Source organism: Corapipo altera, unplaced genomic scaffold (assembly GCF_003945725.1).
Source record: "Corapipo altera isolate COAL_440 unplaced genomic scaffold, ASM394572v1 104, whole genome shotgun sequence".
NCBI classification, from domain to species: domain Eukaryota; kingdom Metazoa; phylum Chordata; class Aves; order Passeriformes; family Pipridae; genus Corapipo; species Corapipo altera.
This window is the reverse complement of record NW_020884920.1, coordinates 3,003,650-3,014,685: the sequence shown is the minus strand read 5'-3', so window position 1 is coordinate 3,014,685 and position 11,036 is coordinate 3,003,650.

Here is an 11,036-nt window from a genome sequence, read left to right as displayed (position 1 = left end):
ACACACACACACACACACACACACACACACACACACACACACACACGTACCAGCAGGGAATGCAGTGACTGGTGCACCACATACATATCTGGTTTTGTGCCTTGGATGTCCAAGGAGGAGGCAACACAAGGAAGCCATCTCGACTTCCATTGCTCTGTGCCAGGGGAGCAGCAACAACCTCAAAAATTCAGTGACAAGGGTGAAAATTAAGAGGAAATCCAGGACTGTCTCCATTCACTCCCATGCACCCTTTGGCATGGCCAGACAGAGCTGGTCCTGGGCACAAAGCACCTTCAGCCTCTCTCAAAAAGTGGGCAAACTCAAAAGTGTGTCCTGCTGTCTTTTGCACTTAGGAATTTCCAGGGATGTTAAATGCTTCCCAAAGACACAGGAAGGGATATTGCTCCTCAGTCTCTGCTGCAGCACCAGCTCATATTGCCAGGTGTCCTATCTGAGGATGTCCAGCGCCATCCAACACAGACAGAGCCTGGCTGCTGCATGACCCTGCCCATCCTGGGACAGGATGACATCTAGAGCACTGACAAGGCCAAGGAGACTGCGGTGTCTCTTCTTCTCAAAGAAATCATCACTCGCCCCACCCCGATCCCATTAAAACGCCTGATTTAGCACAGATACTGCATTTAGTCCACGCAGAACCACTTCTGGCTCCTCATGCTGAGGAGCTGCGTAACCGCGGTGAAGCCTCACTGATATAAACCAGTCACTGACTGATCCCTTATCTCCAGCCCTCTTGTGCTGACTGATCGGTTCCTCCCTGTTCTCTCAGCTGAGCCTCTGCTCTGCATTAATACAGACTTTTCATCACTTCTAAAATCCTGACCCAATAAAACATTAAAGCAGTTGAACATGAATGTGAATGTTTACTTGCTCAAACCTAAACATGGGACGTAGTTGGACCAAGACCTTTCTCTTCCTGCCCAGTGCTTCCTCCTCCAGCGTCCTGGCCGCTCTCCTCGGCATCGTCTGTGGTTTCCCTGTGCTACAGTGCAATGTCATGGAGAATTTGCAGTTTCCCATTTGTGGCACACTGGTTTTGCCTAAGGTGACAAATGACCTTCCCCCTCAGTGATAAACTGATTTGCTCATCCCAGGCTGCGTCTGCTGGTTCGTCACGGTCTGCCCGCAGAGCGGAGGCTTTCGGTTCTGCTCAGCATCTGCACCACAGCTGTTTGCCATTGACTTTCCCCTGTTGTCTTTAGCACCCGGCCACTCACTTCCTACTGCACTTCAGCTCATTGTGTTTCCCTTTATTATTCTCAGTTCTCCAAACCAAGCTGGCTCCTTGCTACTTATTCCGGGACAAGTAATTCCCCTGCCGGGCTGTGAGGCAGCTCTCTGCATCTCCGTGTGATTGAGCACGTTGAGTTTGGTGGGAAATCATGAGTATTTCTGGAGATGATGGGACAGGCAGGTGGGAGATGCTGCTTGGTTGGCTGCCATCCAGGATGGCTGGCTGTGGAGGGGACGTGACCTGTTGCTGTGTCCCTGGATGGGGAGGGATGTTCTCAGATGGGTGGAAACACCCATGCAGCAGGTGGGGATGTGGTGGCAGGGCTGGTTGGTCTCTCCCCAGGCTGAGCTGCTGCAGCACACATGAGCCTGCAGCCCGTCGGATGCAGCCCTGGACGAGGTGTTTGGGAGCAGGTCCAGGTTTGGGAGCAGGTCCAGGCTTGGGAGCAGGTCCAGGCTTATGCCGAACACACGCATCCTCCGTGCGAGGAAAAGATGTCTTAGTGGGAATACAAACACATGATGGGCAGGTCCCTGGATAAAGCAACTTCCCTCCAGCACATCTGGAAAATTACTCCCCATCTTCTAGTAAACAGGCTTCCAGAGGAAGATCTGTGCTAGTGTTGTCCTCCCTTTGGGATGTGGTGGAGCCAAGGTAGGAAAATCCAGCAGGAAGGGAGGATAAAGGCTCTCCTGGAATAATTTACAGCTGTCCTGGAAGCTCAGAGACCTGGAGGGCTGAGGAGAATGTGGGCAAAGTCACAGATTTTATAATTTTTCTTTACTCTTGGCAAAGGGCTGGTGGAAGATACAGTTTCCACAGAAGACAAGGGATGATGGAGGGCCATCTGACTCTCTACTGGGTTCAGCTTTTCTTCCATCTCCATAGACCCAGAGCAGCAGCAGCACAGGTGGGTCTCTGGGGCCAGGATAAGGAGAAAACCTAGAGGAGCCAGTGTAGCTGATACACCTCTGTCTCCTCCTGAGGATACCACTGTGATGTGGTGTCTAAAAATCATTGCATAACATCCAGCATCACCAAGGATGAGTTATGGTTCTAAGAGGCTGGTGAGAAGAGAAAAGAAGCAGTGCCATAGTGTGAAGTCCTCCAAGGAAGGGAAAGGATCCAAGTGAAGGAACTCAGGTTCTCAGTCCCAGAGCAGAAATTTGGAAGGGGCTATCTCAGGGATCCTGCTCCAGCACAGGGAGAAGTGATGAGAAGGTGCTGTAGTCCTTGGACTACAGCAAAGGGAGGGAGGGTTTACTTAAATCTCTGGTAACAATAATTATGTCACAGCTGCAGAGGAGACAGCCCAGAGCTGTTTTGTTAGAGATTGTAAGCCCAGATATGGATAAATCAGGAAGCTCAACTCCCTCTTCAGAGGAGGGTAAGCAAGGAGGCTGTTCTCTAATGTAGATGGATGTGGTGCCCCATGTACCCTCCAGACACCACAGGCAGATGTCACACATGAAAGGAACAAACCAGAGGCAAGATTTGCCTGTGGTACATTGCATGTAGTGCTGAGGTCCCACTCCAGGATTGTGCTTCAGACTTTTTCAGCATCCCCAGGAATGGAAACCTCTCTTGTACTAGAGGGAGATTCCTCTTAAGAAACCAGGAAACTGCTAAGTTCAGCTCTGGTTATAGCCTTAAAACATCATGTCATAAATCTTTCCTGCAGCATCCTTGGTCAGGGTGTTGTCCACCAAATGCCTTGATTGGCAGTATAGACAATGAACATAGCAGCTGTTTTAGGGCTCTAACTCTCTGCTATGGGAAGGACATCCCCAAACTAGTCTCTAAGGTATACTCAGGCCTTGGGAGCCCAGCATGGTGGCCTGGGGGGGTGACAGAAGAGCGACTTTTTCAGTCTCCCCAAGCCTCTCCCATCAGGAGCTCCCAGTCTTCCCCAGCTGAGCCTCCCTGGGCAGTGTGACAAGGCAGATGGTGTTGGACATGTGACTCTGACCGTGCCAACCCTCCTTCCAGCACGATGAGGTGCCCAGGCAGGCTGACCAAAGCCAGTCTTTCCTCCTCAGACTGATGCCCATTCGCTCACTCAACAGTGTGAGAGCAGGAGGTCACAGTGCCACTCTGTGGCTGGGACACTGGTTCCCCGGGATAGAAGTGAGCTGGACGTGGGCACAGCTAAAGATGAGGGCTCTGGGTTACAGGGTCAGCACTGAACTCCAGAGGCTTTTTATATTAGAAAAACACCTACAGGAGCCTGCTGAGACTGAGTGTTTCAGAACTATCCCAGGCACCTCTTTCCTGCCCCTCTCCCCACCCCCCGTGCGGCTCAACCTCATCTCCTGCGAAATCTCCAAGTGACAAAAGGCTCTTTGGGGCTCAGCATCAGCCACAGCCCATCGCCCACCTGCCCAGCCGCATGGATGGAGGACAGGACCATCTGCTCCAGGGCAAATGAACCCCAGGGCCAGATGCTCTGCTTTGCTAAGGAGGCTGTATAAGCCTTGGACCCGGTTCATGGGAACCGCTTCCCTTTTCCCCCGCCTCCTCCTCCCACACGCATTAACCTCTTTACTGCCACTGATGTCTTTACAGCAACATCTGAGGGAGGAGCGGGAGGTGGGTGAGAAGGCACGGGGGCGGAGGGGTAAGATGCTGTGGAGGTGTGCTGGGAGCTTGCCTGACACGATGGTGTGAAGTTTGCCGTCCTTCCTCCCGGCTTCGGGAAGGTGGGGAATGAGAGCCCGTTCCCGGCAGGGGTCCGCAGGCAGCACGGGAGCGGGTGGGGAGACGCTGCAGGGGTGGGAGGAGGAGGTGGCAGGATTGGCACTTGTTTTGGAAGTGTCCCCGCAGGGGTTTGCTCTCCACTGCAGCCGATTCCCACGAGCCAGCCCAGCCCCATCCCCCAAAGCCTGTTCCAAGGTTTCCATGAACCCAGTATTTAGGGCATCAATCAAGGCAGCCCGTGTTTGCTGTGGTGGAGAGGACGGGAGACACCGTGTCTGCCCGCAGGTCTCTCAGGCTGTTGGTCCTCACCACACTCTTCCCTGAACCAGTATCCCCACAGGCACTGCTGGAGGGGGACACACAGCATGAGGAGATGGGTACTGTGGTCCAGGCCTGGGTCTGCCCTCCTGGTCAGTATTGCACACAATACCATACATTTACACCATCACATGTCATACATTTGACCCAAACAGCATGGTTTTAGGGGAGGCAGGGACCCAGAAGTCCTGTCTGGTAGTCCCTGCCATGTTGCTAATTGGGAAGAAAACACATAACCTCTATATTACCCATATTCCGTCCAGTAACAGAAAGGAGACCCCAGTCCCACCTGGCAGGGTGCTCCCACACAGCACCCAGCTTTGGGCAGAGCTGACAAGTGTCTGGACTGTGAGGAGGTACCACCTGCACACTGCTTAGCGCTGTGAGGCCCACAACATGGCAGGTGAACAACTGCTGATCCGGGCTAGATCCAACCCTGCTGCCTGGACAGGGAGGCTTTCAGCCTATTAACAGGCACAGGGTGACGAGCTGCTACTGAAGTGAGGTATCTACCTCTCCCCTCCCGCCCCCTCGTGTTTTCTGCCCCTCTAAATTCATTCCCGGTCACCCAGGCCACCAAGGGTTAACGCTGCCCTGCTCCGGTGGGCTGCCTGAGGGGGAGCACGAGCTGGGGACATCACAGGTGGGATGCGAGCTTGCAGGGCACAGTGGCCTGCTGGAAAAGACCTTGACTATTGAACCCTGAAAAATCTCCTCCTTTCTAGCAGAGCCTTCCTCGCCCTGGTTCCCACAGGGCTCCTCAGCCGCGCCGCACCTCCGGGAAGGTCACACGCCGCTGCTGTATCTCGCCTGGCGCGGTGGGAATCCGATTAACAACCGGCCCCCGGCTCTGGGATTGGGCAACGATGGGCGAGAGAAGGGCCCCGCGCCCGGAGAAGAGCTTTCCCACACTCTGTCCCCCCTCGCCGGCGACGGCGGAGGAAATCGTCCATATCTAAATGTGTCCTGATAGCTGCGCTAATCTAGGGCTGAATGTGCAGCTCGGGGTGGGCTCACCGGCAGCATTAGCGCAACACATGGCCCGCATTCAGCTCACACAAAGGGCCGTATTCTTCCTCGTCCGCTCCGGCTTCGCATGCTCCAGTGGAAAAACAGAGCGATGCCGGGGGTGAGGGAATACGGGAGACCGTTGAGCTGGAGCAGCTGGCTCCCCTCGGGGACGCGGGGGGACTTCTGACCCCGGGGAGCATTTGCTCTTTACCCAAATATGTTTCCCCAGCAGGCAGACAGAGCTGATCGATGCTGCATTCTCAGCTCTGAAAAACTGGCAGAGAAAAGGAGAAAACGGGTTATTTTAAGCAGCAGAGGGGTATTTTGGGGTGGCTGCATGGCAAACTCCATCTCTGGTTGGCAGGGGTGCTCCACAGGATGGGGTTTCTCCACTTGCTCTCTGAGCCAAAAAAAATACCAAGTAGGAAAATAGCTGGCGAGATGTCAAAAAAAGTTGTTTCAGCCCAACCTGAAACATCCCTCCAACCAAATTCACAATGTTTCCTTCCCTTTGCACCTTTTTAACCCTTCTCCTTTTGGCTTCCAGCGCTGTTCAAATAGGAAAAGCTGTTTTGAAATAAAGAAGAAAAAAAACTCACCACATTTTGTTTTGAAAAAAAAATGTTGAAACTAGATGTTTCGACATCTTCCAAATGATCTCCCTCCCTTGTTTTGGCTGAAGTCCTGCATTTGCTTTTGACCTGGATTTGCACATTGTTGGTTCCCCACAAAAGGGCACATTTTTTAGTGAACTCAATCCTGTTCACCAAAAGCAGCTCAGCTCTGGGGCCAAGTTGCTGTAAGCAGACATTTTCAAAACGATGGACTAAGTGGTTGGTCTGGTTAAAGGTGAAGATCCTCTTCCCCAAAGGACTTTAAAATATGCCTTTTCACCCCACAAAGTTCTTCTTTTCTGTTCCCCATTTTCCTTCACTGTCTCTTCTCCTTTTGCCTCCATACTTACTCCAACCTCTCACCTAAACCTCTTGCTTCCACAAACTCCCTTTTTTGGGTCATTTAGTGAATAAATGCTGCTGCCAGGCTTGGATGCAAATTCTTGGAGCTTTAGAGAGTCCAGAAAACCATAAAGCCCATCACCAGAATGGGTATTCTATCCTTGGGAATTTGTTCTTGGCCACTGGAGAAACTTTCCAGTTCTAGAAAAGGAAAAATTTCCCCCTGAGGAAAGAGGTGCCCCAACCCTGCCCCGTATTCCTGAGCCCTGGGGATACCTTGGGGCCAGGTGATAGGGAGAACTCTCAGAGATGCCAAGGCTGTGAACAACCCTTGCCCAACCACCCTTCAGCTCACATTAGCAGCAAAGTCCCCACCCTCGCTCCAAGCCCTGTTGTGTAGATTCCCCATCACTTCCCCATCACCAGTGTGAGGAGTTTCCTCCTCCTTGCCAGGGACCAGCCTCTTTGCATCAGGCTTGTGGACACTGGTGGGGAAGAAAACCCCCACACTGGAAGCTGGGAAAGCAGCAATCTTCCTGATTTCCACTGGAAAGGACGAGGAGCGAGGGGAGGCAGCCCTTCCATGCCTGGCAGATCTTCCACAGCCCTCTTTCTGGGCCCTGTCGAAATCTGCCTGTTTTAACTTGTCTGTATGTCTCACTGGGGAGATGGACTGGAAAACATAAGGCGGCTCCAAGCAGCTTTCTCCATGGGGAAAACTTTCAGCACATAATAGTCTGGGGCTTGTTTGATGCCTGGTGTAAGATGCAGCTGAATAAAACTACGTAGAAGGAGCTTGAATAGTAAAGGGCATCTTGAGAAACAAGCAGCCTTTTCTTCCCTCTCCCGCTTCAGAAGCTGCCCCGGAGCTGCTGTGTGTGCGGGGAGAGGGGCTGGTTCCCATTTAATCTCAGGATGAAGGCTGCCACTATAAATAAAAGCAAATATATAATTCCTCCTATTCCTGCCCGGTTGCTGGGGAGACCGCAGTTTAATTAACCACAATGCTGATGCCCTGCATGCCACAAAGCTGCCCGGGAAAATATTACAGATGTCTCTATACACGTCAGTCCCACGTTTTACTCACTTCCAGAACTTGCCAAAAGTGCCTGATGGGCATGTGGTACATCCTGGCATCATTGTTCAAGGTGTGTTCATGCTTTCTACAAGGTGGACTGGGAGGGCAGGAGCTACCAAAAACAGGTTCCTTGCTATAATGTGCAGGCTGGATGGAAAAAACCATTCCACACAGGGAATTTCTGGAGAAGAAAGGAGAGAGATCAACATTATTTAGTCTTCCGAGGACTTCACTTGGAAAACCCGCAGATATACGGCTTGTGTGATCCCAATTATTTCTGTCTTGTGGACTGTGGCTTGGCAGGAGGCAGTGGAGTGAGGCAGAAGGCGGTTGCACGTCTCACCCGTGCAAGGTTGGATCCCCAGACAGCCTCCAGCTGGGCCCTCGGGAAACCTTTGAAGGGAGCTGGGCTTGGAAGAGGTTTTACCTTCCTGCTGGAGACCTGCTGGAGTATTTCCATCACACTCAATCTCTACTTGAGGGCTGAAGCTGCTCAGCTGTGCTCCAAGTCCCTTCTCCCTGCAGTCCCTCCCCATCGGGGAGCACCGGGGCGAATCCAATGGGAAAGCTGCCTGCACAGCAAAAGGTTTTCAGACCCCTTGCTGCAACCTCAGATTTCTCCAGCTCCTCATCTCCAGATCTCCAGGGGAGCAGAAGCCCCAGGAACTGCACAGGGACTGGGGAGAGACCTGCAGTGGGAGCTGGCACAGGCACAGGAAATCCAGCTGTCAAGAAGACTCCAGCGTGCTCACCCATCCCTGCCTCCCGGCACCTTTTTCTGGTGTGCGCTTGTGTTTCAGACAGCGCTGATCCTGCCGGCCAGCCCTTACCTGCCAGCAGCTGTCAGACACCGCAGTCAAGAGCAGCCCCAGGGCACGAACAGCCCGCCACGGGGCCGCACCCACATCCACCTCCGTGATGCAACGTCTTGCTGCGCAGCTGCTCGCCCCGCTGCCAACAGCCCCCGCGGCCCCGATGCAGAGCGGGTCTCTGAGGCAGCAGCTTTGGCACCTCCCCAGCTGCTTGCTCAGCCCCAGTTCTTGAAAGTGAATCTCAACAAAAGTCACCAAAAACCTTCTCCTGTTCCAGGTAGAGAAGTCTGGGGGGAAGGTCTTGATTTGGTCAGTCAGGAGAAGGAGTGATGACCAACATGAAGGATGTGTCCCCGTGCCCTCACAGCTGCTGTCACCATGCGAGCCATGGAGAAGAGGAAAATTTCTCTCAGCTTCTGTCAGCAGGACAAGAGCCAAGCCTGGACAGCCACCCCAGCTGATGTCACAGGGACCCCAGTGAATGTGCACCATGGTGGGAAGCCAAGCCATGCCCTCGGCATGTAGGATGCTGTCATGGGGTGTCACTACAGGGCTTGGAGGCAATGCCATCAGCTGTGCCACCATGCTGTGTTGTGTGTGACAACAATGCCAGTTAATAAATAAAAAGAGGGTAACAGAGTGTTTATGGGGTCAAATTTAACCAGCCAGGTCCTGGTGAGAGCTGGTTCAGGATAGCTGTGCTGTTATCCCAGCAATAGAATCCACATGGGTTATGTCAGCATCACGCCAGGCTCTCACCTGGATCCCTGGTGCAGTGTTAGCACAGAAACAACCACTGATGCCCAAAACTCAGCCAAAGATATGGGAGACACAAGCCCAGGTCCCAAAGGGACAAAGTCAGGGGATTGCAGAGAAGGACGAGCTGTCTGGCACCACCAAACTTTCGGATTGTCTTGACCTCATCCAGAGAGACTCGCCTCCCTGGCTCAGTGGGGTAGTTTATTTTCCTGTTGGAAAATTTAGACCCTCATTCCCAGTCCTGAGCTCCCCAGGGCACTGGAGCAGTCCTGCACTGTTTTTACAGTTTGCATTGCTTCCCCTCGCCTTCTGTTTTCCTTTCCCTCTTCTCCATGACATGAAGCTTAACTAAACTCTGGGGAGCAGAGAGGAGGGAGGGGAACAGATGCTGCTCTGGCTCAGCATTTCTGTAAGATCCCCAGACATACAGGCATGGGTTTGAGTGTCTTGCACTCACATGGAGAGCCAGGGGATTGCCCTTTGGGCCAGCCAGAGCTGGATGAGTAATTCTCATCGCTTCTTCACCTTTTCCATGGGACTTTCCATTCCCTTCATCTGGGCTCTGATCTGACCACTCAGGGCAGCCAGGATGGCTTGGAAGGATGTGTTTTTCTGGGATGATTTCACTTGCACTTTCTCAGTGTGGGAGGTTGATATCAATAGTGTTTCTGCCTTTTCTGCTCTCTCGGGTGAGACATTAGTACACCAGGGGATTTTCATTTCTGGAGAAGTCCATGAGACGCTCCCACAGGACTGCAGCCGGGCAGTCAGGAGGCCTGTTCTCAGCTCACCAGGCTGCACCTCATGGGAACGCTGGCACCCGTTTGGCCCATGTGGTGGGAACTGAGTCAAGGATCTCCAAACCACAGGATAGCTTTGGAAAGCTGGTTAGCAGGGGGCTGTCATCATGACTCTGATCCCTGCAGGACAGACAGTGTGCAGAGCGGTGGGCATCCCTTCAGGCTGGGTTTGGCACTTAGCAAGGCTGCTGTTTTTGGGGCAGGTATTGAACTGCCAAAACATACTTGGTGCCTCTTCAGTGGCTTGTCTGCCAGTTGGAGGACAAGGGGGACAGCCCTCTTGGGAACAGCCCTGGATTGAAAACCATAAATTGTGGTCAGTGGGAAGAACAAAGGCACCTCGTTGGATGGGGTGGGGGGCAAGAAGCATCACTCGGGGTCACCTGAATTTATGGTTCCCTCTGGCTTCCTTAGCAATGGATGCTTTTGACACAGGACTCAAAACAACAGACTTAGAAGGGGAGATAAAAGCCTGGGAGAAAAGAAAGGATCATCTTTTTTCTCCTCTTTCATTTTTTTTAAATCAGCAGAGGGAGAGGAGGCACCATGGCAACCTCAGTCTGCAGTGGAAACCCCATGCTGACCACCCTCCTCTGACTGAACAGCTCTCAGCAAACCCCACTGCAAGGCCATCCCTGCCTGTGATGCACCACACACCCATCACCAGCGCTGCCTGCCTGGCTGGCAGGAAAATCCATTCCCAAGGTTGGATCAGCCACTGCCTCAGCTCCTCAGTGCAGAGTAGGAAGAGAGGGGAAGGGAGGAGGAGGGTGATCCTGTTAACAAACCTTGGCTAAACAGGCTGCTTGGGGCTGTGCAGGCAGAGCCATACCCTCATTGATATTGAAATCAGGTGTAATCCATCACTGGTAGGACAGCCTCCTTCCATGGGAAGCTGAAAAGACCCACTCTCAGAGGGAGGGGGAAAAACTTGTCCAGGGGAAGGGCGAACCAAAGCGTGGCAGGTGTGGTATGGAGAGGGATTCTGTCCACACCAGACAGTGATTCATTGCTGAGTGTGCTGGGCCATTGCCAGGGCGGCACAGAGCGCAGGCGACACGGTGTCCATGGAGGGTGGGAGGGCAGTGGGCAGGGGGACACGCTGTGTTTTGTTGGGGTCTGGTCAGAACACTGGCATCACTGAAGGAGAACAGCTCTGGTTTGTACCCCAGCATGAGAAGGTCCTTGATGGAGGAGTCAGCGTGACCAGGGCAGGCAGTTCATGAGTGTTGGGAGAGGAGGTGGCATCTGGTGTAGCCATGGGATGTGTCTTCTGGGCCACCCTGACCCCTTTCACCTGTGACTGAGCTCCCTCCCCAGTGAGTGAAAATGCAATTTTGCACTTTCACCCGT